Below are 19,276 nucleotides of genomic sequence, written 5' to 3' on the forward strand. Positions count from 1 at the left end.
CAGATGTCGTTCACCGGGCTTTCGTCATACCCACACCATACCATCTGATAGCCACATTGTGTGCCGTGATTCTTCACTCCACACAACGTTTTTTCACTGTTCAATCGACCAATGTTAACGCTCCTTACACCAAGCGAGGCGTCGTTTGCCATCTACTGGCGTGATGTGTGGCTTATGAGCAGCCGCTCGACCATGAAATCCAAGTTTTCTCACCTCTCGCCCAACTGTCATAGTACTTGCAGCGGATCCTAATACAGTTTGTAATTCCAGGATGATGGTATTGATAAATAGATGTCTGCCTATTACACAGTACCACTCTCTTCAACTGTCGGCTGTCTCTGTCAGTCAACAGACAACGTCGGCCTGTATGCTTTTGTGCTGTACGTGTCCCTTCACGTTTCCACTTCACTATCACATCGGAAACAGTGGATCTAGTGATGTTTAGGAGTGTGGAAATCTCGCGTGCAGGCGTATGACACAAGTGACACCCAATCACCTGACCACGTTCGAAGTCCGTGAGTTCCGCGGAGGGTCCCATTCCGCTCTCTCACGATGTCTAATTACTGAGGTCGCTGTTATGGAGTACCTGACAGTAGGTGGGAGCACAATGCACCTAATACGAGAAACATATGCTTCAGGGGTGTCCGGATACTTTTGACCACATGTTGTAAATCCCTCTTACGTCTTCGATTCTTAGTCTATCTAATTCTGTGCAGCTCTTCATTCATCTATTTCATTTCTGACGCTTGGCTTACATTTGATCGCTTTTTAGCAGTTATCAAAGTTTCATTTCCAAATAGCTATGTGGGGGCAACGATTAGCTTGAAAAACTTGGTTTTTGTGTCTACCATTACCTTTATTTTTGGAATGGATACTTCCATATTCTATTCCTAAGAAGTGTGGCTAAGTTTGATAGACTTTTGTAGCGGAGTTACACTATCCTGTGCAGCTGCAAGGTCGTTTGCGAAAGGTATCGTATTAAAAAATATGTTGTGTTATAATCTAAATCCCACATCCGTTTGTACTTTCCATGTTCAGTCATACCACCAATGTATATATTAAAAAGCGTGGGTGAGAAGCTACACCCTTGCCGGATCCCTTGGTATGTATATATGTTTTCCTATGTAACATGGTTAGTCCTTATTCTTATGTTTGTACCTCTTCGGATCATCTTTATCATGTGCTGAGGATATTAATGCTTGTTTAATATGTTCCACAAAATTTTCCTGTCGACATGCCTATAAATGCGACGTGCGTTTCCTTATTGCTCTTTCTTTGCTTCTTTATAATTTGTTATAATTTAGTAAAGTGAGACATTTTGTACAATCTCTCACAGGGGCGAAGTCCGGCTTTCGCTGTGACAAAATCACCAAGTTTTAAGGCGAAGAAATAACAAGAGAAACTGAACATTGTGCATTTAGTTTCTATAGCGTACCTCATGGCCTGTTTTCAAAAAATGGTTCACATGGCTCTGAGCACTATGGGACCTAACATACACTCCTGGAAATTGAAGTAAGAACACCGTGAATTCATTGTCCCAGGAAGGGGAAACTTTATTGACACATTCCTGGGGTCAGATACATCACATGATCACACTGACAGAACCACAGGCACATAGACACAGGCAACAGAGCATGCACAATGTCGGCATTAGTACAGTGTATATCCACCTTTCGCAGCAATGCAGGCTGCTATTCTCCCATGGAGACGATCGTAGAGACGCTGGATGTAGTCCTGTGGAACGGCTTGCCATGCCATTTCCACCTGGCGCCTCAGTTGGACCAGCGTTCATGCTGGACGTACAGACCGCGTGAGACGACGCTTCATCCAGTCCCAAACATGCTCAATGGGGGACAGATCCAGAGATCTTGCTGGACAGGGTAGTTGACTTACACCTTCTAGAGCACGTTGGGTGGCACGGGATACATGCGGACGTGCATTGTCCTGTTGGAACAGCAAGTTCCCTTGCCGGTCTAGGAATGGTAGAACGATGGGTTCGATGACAGTTTGGATGTACCGTGCACTATTCAGTGTCTCCTCGACGATCACCAGAGGTGTACGGCCAATGTAGGAGATCGCTCCCCACACCATGATGCCGGGTGTTGGCCCTGTGTGCCTCGGTCGTATGCAGTCCTGATTGTGGCGCTCACCTGCACGGCGCCAAACACGCATACGACCATCATTGGCACCAAGGCAGAAGCGACTCTCATCGCTGAAGACGACACGACTCCATTCGTCCCTCCATTCACGCCTGTCGCGACACCACTGGAGGCGGGCTGCACGATGTTGGGGCGTGAGCGGAAGACGGCCTAACGGTGTGCGGGACCGTAGCCCAGCTTCATGGAGACGGTTGCGAATGGTCCTCGCCGATACCCCAGGAGCAACAGTGTCCCTAATTTGCTGATAAGTGGCGGTGCGGTCCCCTACGGCACTGCGTAGGATCCTACGGTCTTGGCGTGCATCCGTGCGTCGATGCGGTCCGGTCCCAGGTCCCCTTCCGCCGACCACTGGCGACAACATCGATGTACTGTGGAGACCTCACGCCCCACGTGTTGAGCAATTCGGCGGTACGTCCACCCGGCCTCCCGCATGCCCACTATACGCCCTCGCTCAAAGTCCGTCAACTGCACATACGGTTCACGTCCACGCTGTCGCGGCATGCTACCAGTGTTAAAGACTGCGATGGAGCTCCGTATGCCACGGCAAACTGGCTGACACTGACGGCAGGATTCGAATCTGCGACCGTAGCGGTCTCGCGGTTCCAGACTGAAGCGCCTAGAACCGCTCGGCCACTCTGTCCGGCGCCTGTTTTCACAGCGTTGCCAAAGTGTATTCTGTTCTCCGAGTCAGGAGGCAAAAGATATTTGTTCTGAGCACGGTCGTTCGTATTTCTCCACAACAGTTGACATTTACTGTGATCTCAAAAGCCACTATCGCCTGAACACGTCGAAAAGGTGCTGCGTTGATAACGTCTACTTCAAGCTCCAGCAAGTCCATCAAGACACAGCATTTCAAGAATACACCACATCTTTTTACATTTATAGAATAAAAATCCTCTTCAGTTGCCAGCAATTCCTTAATTCATTCTTTGACCGGTTTTGAAGCATGAAGTTTAGTCTTCAGGTGTCTGATCGCGGTCAGTTGGCTTCTGAGCCGTCTGCACTAGTCACTTCTGTGTCGTACTGTCCAGGCAGGTGATATGGATGCTGGTCCTATGCTCCCACGAGTTTCTTTGACGCGTTGCCCCATGACTGACTGGCCGGTCCGCCACGCGTTTATCTTCCAATAATTATTTGGTGGCACCTGAAGATAAAGCCTGATGCTTCAAAACAGGTCGTGAAATAAATCAAGGAATTGCTGACAAAAGAAGCGGATTTTAATTCTATAAATATATTCGTCAATTGCTGATGCTCGGTTGATCAAATATTTTGAATTCTTGCTATATCGAGAAACCTTAAGAATACACTATATTTTTCTGTTCGATTACATACTGTAGTACCCTATACCAACTCCACAATACTACCAGAGGTAAAGCAAATACTGCTTGTCTTTCATTAATTTCGAACACTTGGCCACTTACGATACTCAATGAAAATTTAAAAGTCATGTTAATTACCAAACAAGGAAATGAGAGGATTTCGGGTTAAGAACAAACAATACAAAAACACATGGAAAACTCTTTCCTCTTCCTTCTCTTCTTCTTCTTCTTCTTCTTCTTCTTCTTCTTCTTCAAATGCTCATAGACCTATGTAAGTGTAGACTACATCTACACACTCGTACATACTCCGCAAGCGGCGGAACGAAGGGTACCTCGTAGCATTACTAGTTGTTTACTTTCCTGTTACACTTGCAGAAACAGCGAGGGAAAAACGACTGTCCATATGCCTCTAGACGAGCTAAAATTTCTCGTAGTTTATCTTCATTATCCGTCCACGAAATGTATCTTGGCGGTAGTCGGATCGTTATGCAGTTAGTTTCAAATGCCGATTCTCTAAATTTCCTCTTCAAAAAACGTCGTCTTCCCTCCAGGGGTTCCGATTTGAGTTCCCGAAACATTTCTGTTGTTCGAACGTACCGGCAACAAATCTAACAGTCCGCCTCTGAATAGCTTCAGTGTCGTCTTTAATCCGGCTTGGTGCGGCTCCCAAACACTAGAGCAGTAGTCAAGAGTAGATAATATTCTATATTCGGTCTCCTTTACAGATGTACCTCACTTTCCGAACATTCTCCCAATAAATGGAAGTCGACTACTCGCTTTCCTTACCACCATCCTCGCTTGCTCGTTCAACTTCATATTGCTTTGCAACGTTCCGACCAGATATTTTAACGACGTTTCTATGTTAAGCAGGATACTACTAATGCTGCATCCGAACATTACGAGTTTGTTTTCGCTACTTATCAACATTAACGTACGCTTTTCTATATTCAAAGCCAGCCGCTATACACCACACCAACAAGAAGTCATCTTGCATCAGTCACTCATCTACGACACCTTCCTGTACACCACAGTATCAGCAACAAACAAGCGCAGATTGTTGCCTTTCGTGTTCGCCACATCATTCAGTACATAGAAAATAACGGAGGTAGTGTCACTTTGCCTTGGCACTTCTGTCGATACCTTTGTCTCCAACGAACACTGGCCGTCCAGGACAACACACTGGGTTTCGTTACTCAAGAAGTCTTTGAGCCTCTCGCATATCTAGGAACCTATTCAACAACCTCGTACCTTCGATAATAGTTTGTACTGGGGTTCCGTGTTATTGCTTCTCGGGAACCTAGAAATATGAAATCTTCCTGTTGCCCTTTATTCACAGTTCGCAGTATATGATGCGAGGAAAGGACAAACCGAGATTCACACGAGCGATGCTTTCTGTAGCCGTGCTGGTTCGTGGCCATGAGCTCTACTGTCCCTAGGGCTTTTATTGTACACAAACTCAGAACATTTTCTAGAATTCTCATAAAGGGTTATCTCGTCCATTCACAATTTGTCTAGGTTGCACTTGATTTTTTAGTTCTGTGAAGGAATATCTTTCGTATTACAGGTTCTGGGGAAGCAGAGCCGCGTGCGTCATCTGTCAGTACATCGCACAAATTTCATTGTCTGTATATTGTATTTTAGCTGAACGTGTGTTTTGTCACTGAGGCTGAGGTGAAGAACCGATTCACCACTTTTGTAGCCAAGGACGTTTTTAAAAAATGTATAAAAAGGTAAGATCTACATCACTCATGGGCGCGACAGCGCATCTAAACGATAAAATCGTCCTAAAATTCTAAACTAGCAACTGTCAAATGTACTAAGAAGTGAATCTGGAAGCAATGAAGACCTGGAAATGTCATTCTGGTAGTGAAAAGAAAGTTTGATGAAGAAAGGATTGCCTTTTTAAACATTAAAATTCCTGAAGTAGTGCGAAACGTACCGGACACGATATTAAAATGTAGGTAGAAGCCATGAAAGGCAGGGAAACTAAACGAAAGATAAAGGTTCAACGTGTTGTCGTCGTATGAAACAACGTGCTTCTTAATGAAGTCAGAATCAAGTGGGCAGAAAAGTTTCCTGTCCTCGTCCAACGCTAATTTTGCATTTAAACCCTACAAACACAACAATTAAAAACGCACAAAACAAAGTTTACACGATTCACAGGCGAATGTTGTAGACGATTTGTCCTTGAAATCTGATGTTTGCCAGTTTCAGGATGCTGGATTGTCAGATTCGAATCCGATAACTCGAAAAGTGCCATCTATGTAGACTGGGAAATATTATTAGTCCCTTACACCTCAGGTATTTCCTGACATTCACACCGTCGGATGGTTGAAGGCATTATTGCCAGGAGGGACTTTTTATAGAGTGCACACTGGAGAAAAACGCTGAACAACGACGGTATTGTAAGGAGAAATCTTGAAACCTCCTGAACTACGAATCGTTCCTACGCTCTTGCCTAACGGAAACACTGTTCAAGCTGAGTAAACTGTACACGACTCACGGTCCAGTTAGAAGCCAGTTAAGGATCTTTGTAATTTCCTCATTGTAGTTCAGTTGCGAGGCATAGTAGAATCGTAACCGCACGAATTCGAATCTTGATATACCTACACTCCTTCAATACCTGAATAAATTAAATTTGTTCCCGCAAGCAAAGCGGAAAATTCATTCTGGGAATCGTGTACCTCGTAATAGAAATGCGTCCAGTCTTTCCTAAGCAGTAAAAAGAATACCGCAGTTCGATCCGTTCTTTCTCTCTTCTTTTTTAATTAAACTTTTAAGGTGGCGGCGACGAGGAACACCTGCTCCAAATTTGCTGGGAAATTGCGCCGTCCTTGAGATAGAGCCCAGTTGGTTGTAGTAATGAAAAAGAAGGGCGGTAGTTCTAAATTAGTACAGTCGAGAGGATTCGTAGCCTTAGTTCTCCGGTCAGTGCGTCGGCGTTGTCGCGGTAACGCGGCTCAGCGGGGGTGGCGCCGAGGTGACAGCAGCCCCGCTGTGACGTATGGCGCGCGGCAGGACACTGGTAGCAGTAGCAGCTGGCGGTGCCATGACCAGCCGCTGATTGACGGGCCGTCTGGCTGTGGGCACGCCCTCCCTCCAGCTGGCGCACCAGACAGTTCTCTCTAGTGGTACCAGATCGATACGCTACGAAGTGAGCAACACTTTTTTCTCGAACAATTTCGATGGAAAAAAATGTGGAATGTGTTGTGGGCCATAGTGGAACAATCCCTCTTCAGCCCCTATAGTTTCATTAAGTTCTGTTCGGTGTTGGCGCTATACGTAGCCTTCAAAATGGCGTCCGTAGAGAATATGCATCGAGTTTCTTTTGGCGGAGAATCAGAGCATCCCAGATATTCATAGGCGTTTGCACATTATCTACGGAGTCCAGCCAGCGAATACGTAAAAGCGTGGTGAGTGGTTGGAAGAGGCCTCTGTCATATTCGCAACAACGTCGCGCAAACCTGTCCCATCATTCGCGTGCCGGCAAACCGCACACTACTGTGACTCCGTAATCTTGGAACGTGCGGACACTCTCGTTCGAATTCATCGACGGATCACTATAAAACACCTTGCTGCTCAACTGGACATCTCTGTTGGTAGTGCTTACACACTCGTCGACCAAGTGGAGTATTGGAAAGATGCGTTCCCGCTGGGTTCTACATCACACAACAGGAGAACATGAAGAGCGACGAAGGACCATCTGTGCGGAATTGCTTGAGCTTTAGGAGGCTGAGTGTGACGATTTTTTGCCGAACATCGTCAAAAGCGAGAAAACATGGGTTCATCATCTCGGACCGGAAGCAAAGCAGCAACGCATGAAGTCGCGCCACATCACCTGTCCTCAGAAGAAAAAGTTCAAAGACACACCGTCAGCCAGTAAAATTACGGTACGGTCTTCCGGGACACTGAAGGGCTGAAGGGGTTATTCCATTTGGCACCCTCACTCATGGTGCAGCAACCACATCTGAAGTGTACTGTCCTACCGTCAGGAAACTGAAGATATGACTTGAGTGCGTTCGTCGCCATAAGAATGCAAACGAACTTTTTCTTCTCCATGACAGCGCAAGGCGTCACACAAATCTGCTCACCCGATAGGACCTCACAAAACTTCATTGGACTGTTCTTCCTCGTTCACCCCACAACTGTTTGGCCCAACGTAGGATGCATTTCTCTGGATGCAATGCTTAGATGAGGTTATTGATGCAGCAAGACGTTCGTTCCGACTTAGACATGTAGAGTGGTACCATGCGGACATGCAGGCTCTCCCAATAAGGTGTCGTAAGCCCGTCTCATTGAACGGAGGTTATGTTGAAAAATACGTTTTTATAGTGAAAAGGGTGGGGAAGAAAGTGGTGTGTTGGAATTCTGAATAAAACAAACCTGCATTCAGAAAGAAACTGTAGCGTGGCTATCTGCTTCGCCGTAGCGGAGGAGTATGATGAACCTGTGCAGAGTCTGAGTGGAAGTGGGTTAAGAATTTGATTCTACGAATACTTCCACTGATTAGCCAAAGCGTTAGACCACTTGATATGTAAGTTCAGCTACAGAACGAAATAAAGAAGTGACTGTGTGTGTGACATAGATTCGACAAGTCCATGCTAGGTTTCCGAAGATATGTGGTACCATATGTCTATGCAAAGAATACGCAGTTCGGATCAATTAGTGGCCGATGGTTTGAGCGCTTGTAGTTGGCGCCCAGTAGAGCCCCAGATGTGTTCGCTCATGGTCAGGTCAGACTAAATGGCATGCCAAGGCTCCAACGTGAATTCACTACCATGCCCCTCAAATCAAGGAAGCCACATTTTGGCCTTCTGATGCTTGCAATCATGCTACTGGAAGATGCCATTGCCGTCGGGGAGGCAAACAAGCGTGAAGGGACGCGGGTGATCTATAATTCTCAGGCAGTCCAGAGCTGGCATGGTGCCTTCTGTTACTCTATAGGTCCCATCAAAGCCCAAGTAAACGTCCTCCGTAGTATAGTACTGCTTGCGTCTGTCACCAGGTGCTTGTTACGAGAAAATTTTCCCATGGATAACGGTGTACGCATACACGAGCACCGGTCTGTTGTTACAAGGAACTTCATTAATCCGAATAGGTGATACATTTGTATACATCATGGTCCACCCTCGGTGATCCTGTGTCAACTGCAGTCTTAACTTACGATGTCGTTGGATCGACTGGGAACACGCAGGTGTCTGCTGTGGAGCCTTATTTTCAACAATGAGGACTGAATGTCTCATCGAAGTCCATGATATTTTGTGGTCACAGTCGTACGACTCCTTTGATGGGGTCCGCCACGATTTCCTCTCCAGTAGCAAACTCTTCGACACACAGTAGCCAGCGTAGCCTGTGTCCTCCATTACTTAGTGTTCGATGAAAAGAAGGCTCAAGTTTAAGATGATGTTGCTGTTGTTGTTGTGGTATTCAGTCCTCACACTGGTTTTATGCAACTCTCCTTGCTAATCTATCCTGTGCAAGCTCCTTCACCTCCCAGTACCTACTGCAACTTACATCCTTCTGAATCTGATCAGTGTATTCATCTCTTGGTCTCCCTCTACGATTTTTACCCTCCACGCTGCCCTCAAATAATAGATTTGTGATCCGTTGATCCCTCAGACATGTCCTACCAAACGAGTCAAGTTGTGCCACAAACTTCTCTTCTCCCCAATCCTATTCAATACCTTCTCATTAGTTTCGTAATCTACCCATCAAATCTTCAACATTGTGCTGTAGCACCACATTTAGAAAGCTTTTAATCTCTTCTTGTCCAAACTATTTATCGTCAATGTTTCACTTCCATACATGGCTACACTCGATGCAAATACTTTCAGAAACGACTTCCTGACACTTAAATCTATACTTGATGTTAACAAAATGGTTCAAATGTCTCTGAGCACTATGGGACTTAACATCTGAGGTCATCAGTCCCCTAGAACTTAGAACTACTTGAAGCTAACTAATCTAAGGACATCACACACATCCATGCCCAAGGCAGGATTAGAACCTGCGACCGTAGCGGTCACGCGGTTCCAGACTGAAGCGCCTAGAACCGCACGGCCACACCGGCTGGCTACTTGATGTTAACAAATTTCCCTTCTTCAGAATCGCTATCCTAGCCATTGCCAGTTTTCATTTTATATTCCCTCTACTTCGACCATCATCAGTTATTTTGCTCCCCAAATAGCAAAACTCCTTTACTACTTTAAGTGTCTCATTTAATAATCTAATTCCCTCAGCTTCACCCGACTTAATTCGACTACATTCCATTATCCTCGTTTTGCTTTTGTTGATGTTCATCTTATATCCTCCTTTCAAGACACTGTCCATTCCGTTCAACTGCTCTTCCAAGTCCTTTGCTGTCTCTGACAGGATTATAATGTCATCGGCGAACCTCAAAGTTTTTATTTCTTCTCCCTGGATTTTAATACCTACTCCAAATTTTTCTTTTGTTTCCTTTACTGCTTGCTCAATATACAGATTGAATAACATCGGGGAGAGGCGACAACCCTGTCTCACTCCCTCCCCAGCCACTGCTTCCCTTTCATGCCTCTCGACTCTTATAACTGCCATCTGGTTTCTGTACAAGTTGTAGATAGCCTTTCGCTCCCTGTATTTTACCCCTGTCACGTTCAGAATTTGAAAGAGAGTATTCCAGTCAACATTTTCAAAAGCTTTCTCTAAGTCTACAAATGCTAGAAACGTAATTTTGCCTTTCCTTAATCTCTCTTCTAAGATAAGTCGTAAGGTCAGTATTGCCTCACGTGTTCCAACATTTCTATGGAATCCAAACTGATCTTCCCCGAGGTCGGCTTCTACAAGTTTTTCCATTCGTTAGTAAATAATTCGTGTTAGTATTTTGCAGCTGTGACTTATTAAACTGATAATTCGGTAATTTTCACATCTGTCAACACCTGCTTTCTTTGGGATTGGAATATTATATTCTTTTAGAAGTCAGAGGGTATTCGTCTCGTACATCTTGCTCACCAGATGGTAAAGTTTTGTCAGGACTGGCTCTCCCAAGGCCGTCAGTAGTTCTAATGGATTGTTGTCTACTCCCGGGGCCTTGTTTCGACTCAGGTCTTTCAGAGCTCTGTCAAACTTTTCACGCAGTATCATATCTCCCATTTCATCTTCATCTACATCCTCTTCCATTTCCATAATATTGTCCTCAAGTACATCGCCCATGTATAAACCCTCTATATACTCCTTCCACCTTTCTGCTTTCCCCTCTTTGCTTAGAATTGGGTTTCCATCTGAGCTCTTGACATTCATACAAGTGGCTCCCTTTTCTCCAAATGTCTCTTTAATTTACCTGTAGACAGTATCAATCTTGCGCCTAGTGAGATAAGCCTCTACATCCTTACATTTGTCCTCTAGCCATGCCTGCTTAGCCATTTTGCACTTCCTGTCGATCTCATTTTTGAGATGTTTGTATTCCTTTTTGCCTGCTTCATTTACTGCAGTTTTATATTTTCTCCTTTCATCAATTAAATTCAATATTTCTTCTGTTACCCAAGGATTTCTACTAGCCCTCGTCTTTTTATCTACTTGATCCTCTGCTGCCTTCACTACTTCATCCCTCAGAGCTACCCATTCGTCTTCTACTGTATTACTTTCCCCCATTCCTGTCAATTGTTCCCTTACGCTGTCCCTGAAACTCTGTACAACCTCTGGTTTAGTTAGTTTATCCAGGTCCCAACTCCTTAATTTCCCACCTTTTTGCAATTTCTTCAGTTTTAATCTACAGTTCATTACCAATAGATTGTGATCAGAGTCCACATCTGCCCCTGGAAGTGTCCTACAATTTAAAACCTGGTTCCTAAATCTCTGTCTTACCATTATGTAATCTATCTGATACCTTTTAGTATCACAACCGTCTTTTAAGATACCCATCCGGAATAATCAGCGTGCAAAGTAATGACGAATGGTGATATGCGTCTGAAGTTCTTTGAGGCTACAGGTACTGCGATAAAACTACTATACCACGCAGTTCAATTGAAGAGGAGTCGTAAGGCAATTATAGAAGCTGGACAGACTAACATATGTAGAAGGAAAGACTGCGAAGGAAGGGTGTCAGAAAAAATACCCAAGTCATCGAGGAAAAAAGGAAATAAAAAAAATTCAGGGAAATTCAGAAATACAGAAATATAGGACATAAGGTAACGAAATAAATATATTTCACTTTTGGGACGGTAAGGGCACCAGAGAAGCAGTTCTAACGTTACGGTTGATAATGGAAGCAAGACTTAAGAAAATCAAGAAACGTTCATAGGACTTGTCGACACGTAAAAAGCTTTCGACAACGTAAAAACTATACTCAGTGAAAATAAGGAAGAATTGCAGTGCATGTTGAGTGGAATGAACAGTCTGGTGAAAACCATAGAAAGACGAAAGAAACATGGAGTTGCTGAAATGAGGTAAACTTAAATTAATAATTGGGGACCTCGAAGTAGACTGGGGAATTTTGCTACCCTGGAGGCAAAATAATGCGTGACGGAAAATGCGGACATAAACATGAGCAGCACAGGTGAACAGTCTATTGGTATCAAACATCGGCTTGTATCGGACGAAAAAATTTTTGAGAACATACTTCTCCAGCACAGCGTTGCATTGTAATGAAAGATGGACTGCCGGGAAAAAAGGAAAGCAAGAGAGTCGAAGCATTTGATATGTGGTACGACGATGAAAGTTGAACATCAGGTGAACTAATAAGATATGGAATGATGAGATTCTATGCAGAATCGACAAAGAAAGTACCTACAGGGTGAGGTGACATGCGGTTAGTATCCAGGAATATGACACGTAAACTAGGGTTCTAAAATGCATACTTGATGAGCTATGAGTACTTTTTCATCTTCGATACGGTGCAACAAACGTCTTCTAGTGCAAATTCTTTGCTTTTCGTATCTTTAGAGGTGGTTAGCGTGGACCAAAACAAGAAAGAAAGTCTGGTAGACATGACTGTAAAGTGCATACATTAAGAGCTATGATTACATGTTCATCTTCGCAACTGAACAAGCGCCATTTGCTCTCAAGGTACACATTTTAGAGACGATTCTTATTAGACGTTTTTGCTTCGAATGACCGTTGCTCTCACATCCCTGAATATTAACCATTCCTTCTCAGACGTCCTGTACGATACAGGATCATTCGCTAGAAGAGACACAGAGTTTCTGACGTTACTCTCCTGGCCATTTACGTATACATTGATTACTATAATGGTCTTTTAACACTGCCTTGAGGCTCATCCGAAGATAAGACGTGTATATAAAGAATTGGCGTGCTTTATTCTATTGTTGCGATCTCTTCAGTCACAAATTTATCTAATATTCTCGACGTGCGTGTTTAGTTCCTCTGGTACGTAACTATAATAAATAACTGTTATAAACATACATTAAAGTGTGGAGGTATTCTTATACCCACTGCTTCGGCCAGTAGCTTGTGCACATTGTTGTGGAAGGCCTCTCAGGAAGTTGACTGGTCCACTTCGCAGCACGTGTCCCGTCCGGCCCAGCGACGGCGGCTAAGAACGCTCCTGGCCGGCCGCATATCCTGTTTACTCCCCGGTGGCAGCGCGCCGCACAGCCCAGGGCAGATTAGTTTTAGGGGCAGCGCGCGCAGGAGGGCCCATTTTCGAGACCAAAACTGAATTTCGCCAGGGACGCGGATATTGTTTTCAGCAATGGCCGCCGGCGCGAAGATTTCATTAGTGCGCCTCTGGCAGCGGCGCCCCGGGTGGCCAACCCGCCACGAAGCGCCGTGGCTTGGATGGCGGTAATGGCGCGCAGCCACACACCAGCCCCACGCTCGTTTGGCGGCGAGAGCGGCTGCCCCTGGCAGCGCGGCAGACCCGCGTAGCAACCTGGCGTCGGCTCCGAGAGCCCGCTAAGGGAAGACATGGAGGGGCTGTGATGAAGAGTTATGCTAAGTGTTGCCAAGTGCTAAACCGAGAAGAGAGACGTTGAAGGGTAGGATTTTAATTTATTTTTCCGAGCAAGTAGTTATCATTGCGATTTCCTCTATCCGTGCATAGATCTGTCACCGCTTCTCTGCAAACCACTAAACAAGGAAAGCGTACGCAGCATTCTACCGCATGCTAGGGTTTCTTTCCGTTATAATCGCATGAAAGATGACTGCCACCCAAAAGCCAAGAAAGAGGGCATCAGCCTAAGCATCTTTCCCCACGGCTTTATGGATTTCGTGGATGAAGAGGACGAGCTCGTTTCGCAGGATATCTCTTTACGGAATGCTTTATGGTTACGTTCTCTAGATGCGTCACATTGCGTGAGTACACAACATGGTCCACCCTGTTCGCTCTAGTAGACCGCTGTCGTGTTTTCCGATTCATTTTGCCCCCCCCCCCCCCTTCTCGTCGCCTGCTCACTCTATAGTTTAATTGCGACGATTAAATTTACCCAGTATGCGTTCCTGCTCTGTGGTGCCGGTAGGGCTGTGATGATGGGTCGTGAGTCGTGCCTGGATAGCTCCGTCTGTTGAGTATTTCCCGCAACAGAAAAAGTTCCCTTGTTCGAGTCGCGATCCGGGCCAATCTTTAAATGAGCCATGAGGTTTTCCCCCTGTCCGATTGTGTCGTTGTTTTGTGCTACGGTGTCAGGTGACGAACCGGTGGCCGTGTGTTATCGTAAGTAAGTACATAGCGTGACTTGTGATAAATCTTCAGGAGAGGCCTGAGGTGGTGCAGTGTGCGCTGAGCAGACACCCACGCACTCGCACTCGCACAGTATAGCGTGTCGGCGAGGCCCACCGTGGCCGCGGTGACAATCAGAGCGCATCTGCATGTTGCCCTGCGAGCTGTTTGTCGCCCGCCGGTCTGCAACATTTAGCGTGATTGACCGAAGCCTTCCCGAGCACGGCGAGTGCTATGCATGGAAGCCTACTGGCCTCTGCTTCGCTACAAACTTTATTAGCCGGCTGCCGGTCTGACATGTCTCACTAGGAGTCCGTTGAACTTGCAAGTCGCAAGCTCAGTCTTTAGTAAGGCTCATTTGAAACAGTTGTGTTGGCAACTATGACAAAGGTTATTCGCTGCTACTGACTCACCATGTGCATCAGGAGGGCGACAGAAAACGAGTGTGTAGGAGGGGAAGAGATCAACTTTCTTTGGTACGTGTGTATTACACTTTTTAAAATGGAAATGGCGTAATCGGTTGATGAGTACTGATGGAATGTAATGACATGCTACCGAATGCGAAACAATCTCTAAGGGAGTTTGTCGTGAAACTGGCTGTCCTTTAAGGCGTAGCTACAGGTAGTCCGAGAACGTGTTTTATAAGCACGAAAAAATCATCCTGAGCCTGAAGTTTTCCAGCGGTTTCATGTGGTATGAACTAAAGTGTCTCACACTTTTCAGGAGGGATAGTTTGCTCTAAAGGAATACGATTTTTAAACGCATACCAGTAATCAAGCGAAAGCAAGTTATTTTGGTCAGCTATTAGCCAAAAGCAGTACTTATGCCATAGTTGTAGTTTTACGTCTATTTTCGCACTCTTATTTGCTATGACGTAAATACTCCCTACTGCCTTGTAAGGTCACGCACACAAGAAAGAATCGTAGAGGGAAGAGTACATCCAGCTTCTGGTGCAGCAGAATAAATAATTTTGCAGCCAATTTACCATCCAGATTAACAAATGGCTATGAGCACTATGGGACTTAATATCTGAGGTCATCAGTCGCCTAGAACTTAGAACTACTTGAACCTAACTATCCTAAGGAAATCACACACATCCATGCCCGAGGCAGGATTCGAACCTGCGACCGTAGCTGTCGTGCGGTTCCAGACTGAAGCGCCTAGAACCGCTCTGCCACATCGGCCGGCTCCAGATTAACAATCGGCGTAATTGTTTACGAATGAGTTGAGCCACCGATGAAAGTTGATCTCGATACAACTCTCTTGGTACCCCTAATTTTCAAGTTTCCTTTCATACGGAGTTTCTCTTCGAATCCCGATTGATCGGAGTTGAAAACGAATTCCTCGCTGAACAGTAGGATAAGTTTGTTCACCTCATCTACAAATTTTCGGGCCGCTCCAATCACTGTAGTCTGTGTCACGTGCAATCTTAATGTGCATAGCATAATGACGCACATCATATAAATTGTAACAAGCATCCCTGAAAAACGAAAACATCAGTTTTGTGACAACTGCGCCTTGTCCGCTCTTGAATATCTGTAGTTTTTCATATGCTCTGCATGGTCATAATTCTGTGTTGTTATTCGAAATGTTTTCATAATTGAAACTTCCTTCCTGTTTCATATCAGCGCACACTCCGCTACAGAGTGAAAATCTCATTCTTTTCATGATTGTTTCTTTTAGTACGCTGTGATTATTTTCCATGTACATAATTGTGTTCAATACCCGCTCCTTGGGGAACTACTATTATTTACTACGTTTCACTGGAGACAAGGTTGATAAATTACACGGCTCGATTCCTGTTTAAATATTATTTTCACTTGCTAAGCAAGTATCGTTATCTCTCTGCTCCTCGTCGTCATCGTCCTCACATTCGAGCATATACGACACCACACATTCTAGTGACTCATTTTGCAAAAAGGTTAATATTTCATCTGCCACTACGTTCTCACTCTGCGAAATTCCTTGGGTTCCTTTGTGATGAAACGTGAACTTCGGTAAATGTTGTTGTGGATATAATGCAATTTTTGTTTATTGTTGCTACTGCTCTGCCTTGTGTCAGCACCACTAGAAATGTATTAATGTTGTAAGTTACTCGTCGAGTAAGCAGCTCAGCTACGCTATGTAGCCTCAAGCTGCTCACAATTGGATACCTCCGCCCCCTCTTGCTGTTAACACCTAGTATTATGGTTGCATGGTGCACAATTTGTGGGGCGTGAATGCGTAAACGTTCCTAGCATTTTGCGACATTGCACTCGAGGGCTTTCTTGTAAAAGATCTCAGCTGTACTATAGCGGTGAGGCCGCCTATCACTTGAGGCCAACCACCCTTTTCCCGGGGTACGGTGTAAGAACGAAGCGAGGAATATGAGCTTAATGTTCTGCCGCCGGCAAGGTCGTTACGGGTGGAGCAACACATTCGGGCTGGACGAAGTTGAAGACAAAGATCGGTTATAGCCTACTTTAACATATCTACTCAAGCGCATGCTTAAAATGGTATGGGGGGGGGGGGGGGGGGACCTGGAAAAATCTACATTTGGGGAGCCAGAATACTCCAGCAAGCGACTCAGAGAGCGACACTATATATATTGGCTCACACAACCAGCGACTCCACATACACGCACCAACAAGCAGAGGTCTACCTACAACGACACGTCACATCATGTGACCCAGTGGTCTCCGGAGTGGGATAAAGCTGCCCGCACAGTGACAACAAGCCAGTATTGTTTTTATTTTATAAGCATACAGCATACAGGGCGTGACTGTTCAAGTGTGTGTGAAATCTTATGGGACTCAACTGCTAAGGTCATCGTCCCTAAGCCTACACACTACTTAACCTAAATTATCCTAAGGGCAAACATACATATACCCATGCTCGAGGGAGGACTCGAACCTCCGCCGGGACCAGCCGCACAGTCCATGACTGCAGCGCCTCAGATCACACGGCTAATCCCGCGCGGCGGTGTGACTGTACTCCTGTTGACGACCTAAACTATGAGGTCGGACTGTTTGGCGTCTGAAACCTCGTGCATATTTTCTAGCAGTACAACGAGCTTGCTCTTTTCTCTCAGATTTCCAGTGTTTTGTAGTGCTAATTCTTTACATAAACGCAAGCAGACAGAAGGTTGTGTTGTTCGCCGAACTTTCAACCTGTACTGAATTGGTAGCTACCCGCTTTTTCTAAATAGAATGAACAGAGTCACCACTCCCCCATGTGCTTTATTAACTTAAAGCAACTCCACCATCAGGGTCCTGATATCAGTGACAAGATTTGCTGATGAATTTGCTGAATGAAGTGAAGAAGTATTGCATCATCTGTTGAATGGAACGCACAGTTAATCGGTACACAATATGGCATGAGGGTAAATAGTAGAAAGACTAAAGTAGTGACGACAGCAGAAATGAAATCAACGTTAAACTTACCTTCAAAATTGGCGCCCATGAATTAGACGAAGTTAAGGAGTTTTTCTAGTTTGGAAGCAAAGTAGCACGTGACGCATGAAGCAAGGACGACGTATGAAGCCGATTAGTACAGGCAAAGAGGGAATTCCTGGCCACAAGAAGTCTACGTGTATCAAGCAATGACCTTTATCCCTCCCTTTCGTCATCATATTAATTTGTGGTGAGGTACGTTCGAAGCACTGCATTACATGGTAATCAGCAGCGGACCCGGACAAATTAAAGAAGAGAATTGAACTGTTTGGTATGCGGTGGTACAGAAGAATTTAGAAAATTAGGAGAGCTTATAAGGAATGGTTCTCCGCAGAAGCGGCGAAGAAAACAAATTAAAAATGTGCTATGACATCAGGAATCAGTTCCTTGGTACTAGAGAGCCTTAGATAAGGACAGAGGTTGGACTATTTCGAATAAATGAGGACATCAGCTAGAAATGCTATTCTGTTGGCACAAAAAATGTTCAAATGTGTGTGAATTGCTAAGGGACCAAACTGCTGAGGTCATCGGTCTAACTTTAACTTACGCTGATAACAAGACAAGCACCCATGCCCGATGGAGGACTCGAACCTCTGGCGGGAACGGCCGTGCAATCCGTGACATGGTACCTCAAACCACGCGGCCACTCCGCACTGCTGGCACAAAAGAGGAATTGGTTCTGGGCCACATCAAATTAGTCGGAGGACCCATTGGATTTGCTCGAAGGTTTAAGTGCCACATATGGATCCAAAGGTCTCGGATTCGATCCCCTGTTAGTTCTGAGTTTCTTATCTCTCGTTGGTCACATCTTTCATCTTTTGCAAGCTTTGTTAATGTGAAAAATGCTGAGAACCACTGCCATCTATTTTCTATGCTAAACTGTTTGTCGGTTACAACTAGCTGGATAACTTAGAAAGTCGGCAGACGGCAATTTGATACCGTGCCTAGTACAATACCTTGGGGTTCAAAACAATCTCCAGGCTCAGATCAGCTTTACCTTTTTATGAAGGGACGTATTGTACACACTGCTGTGATCTATCCCGACCTTAGATTCACTACTTCTGTCATCCAAGTGTCTCCCTGTCGGCCTCACGAGGCTAAATGTATCTGCTCCAGGCCTCACTGGGTTATCTGCTGGCCGCTCACCTACGGAAGACTTCTGAATCTATTATATCCACTGGAATGTAATAACAGCTGTAGTGTTCTGAAGTTATAAATGGATGCATGAGTTTCGAAAAATGAAGAAACCGCAGAGAGAATGCTTAATAGACGAACTTTCATTGTGTCCACAATAAAATGTTATGAATTAAGCTACTGTTGTGCGGTTTCATTATTTTTCAAAATGGACTTGTACAGTTGCGGCTGCCCCGTAAGAACTCTTTGTGAATACGTCAGGGTCAACGAAGTGTGGCGTCAGACGTGGAAACGTATTCCGACAGCGTGTCGGGTAAGGCGTCAGATCAGCAGAATATATGACAACTTTTCAGTTGCCACTATACACGATTACTTTGATAAATGGTTATCAACAGCAGGGAATGGTTTCTGAGAGCGTAAGGAGCAAAATAATGTCGTATGGATATATGGCCAGAAATACGTTCCAAGAGAGATAAACCTACTTGTAGATGAAGACAAAAGTGCCCTCGGTATCAAATCAAGACAGAACGGAGTAGGCAAGATGAACAGTTGCAATATTCTTCGTTAACAACTGGCGCTGTC

At 45.0% G+C, this 19,276-nt stretch overlaps 1 protein-coding gene across 7 annotated transcripts in view; it reads left to right on the forward strand.

Annotated features, from left to right (window-relative positions):
* The window catches only part of LOC126351455 (leucine-rich repeat and immunoglobulin-like domain containing-NOGO receptor-interacting protein 4), a 2,189,427-nt gene that overhangs the window by 1,556,179 nt on the left and 613,972 nt on the right, over nt 1-19,276 (forward strand). The gene's annotated exons all lie outside the window — the stretch shown is intronic.

Source organism: Schistocerca gregaria, chromosome 1 (assembly GCF_023897955.1).
Source record: "Schistocerca gregaria isolate iqSchGreg1 chromosome 1, iqSchGreg1.2, whole genome shotgun sequence".
Classification (NCBI taxonomy): Eukaryota; Metazoa; Arthropoda; class Insecta; order Orthoptera; family Acrididae; genus Schistocerca; species Schistocerca gregaria.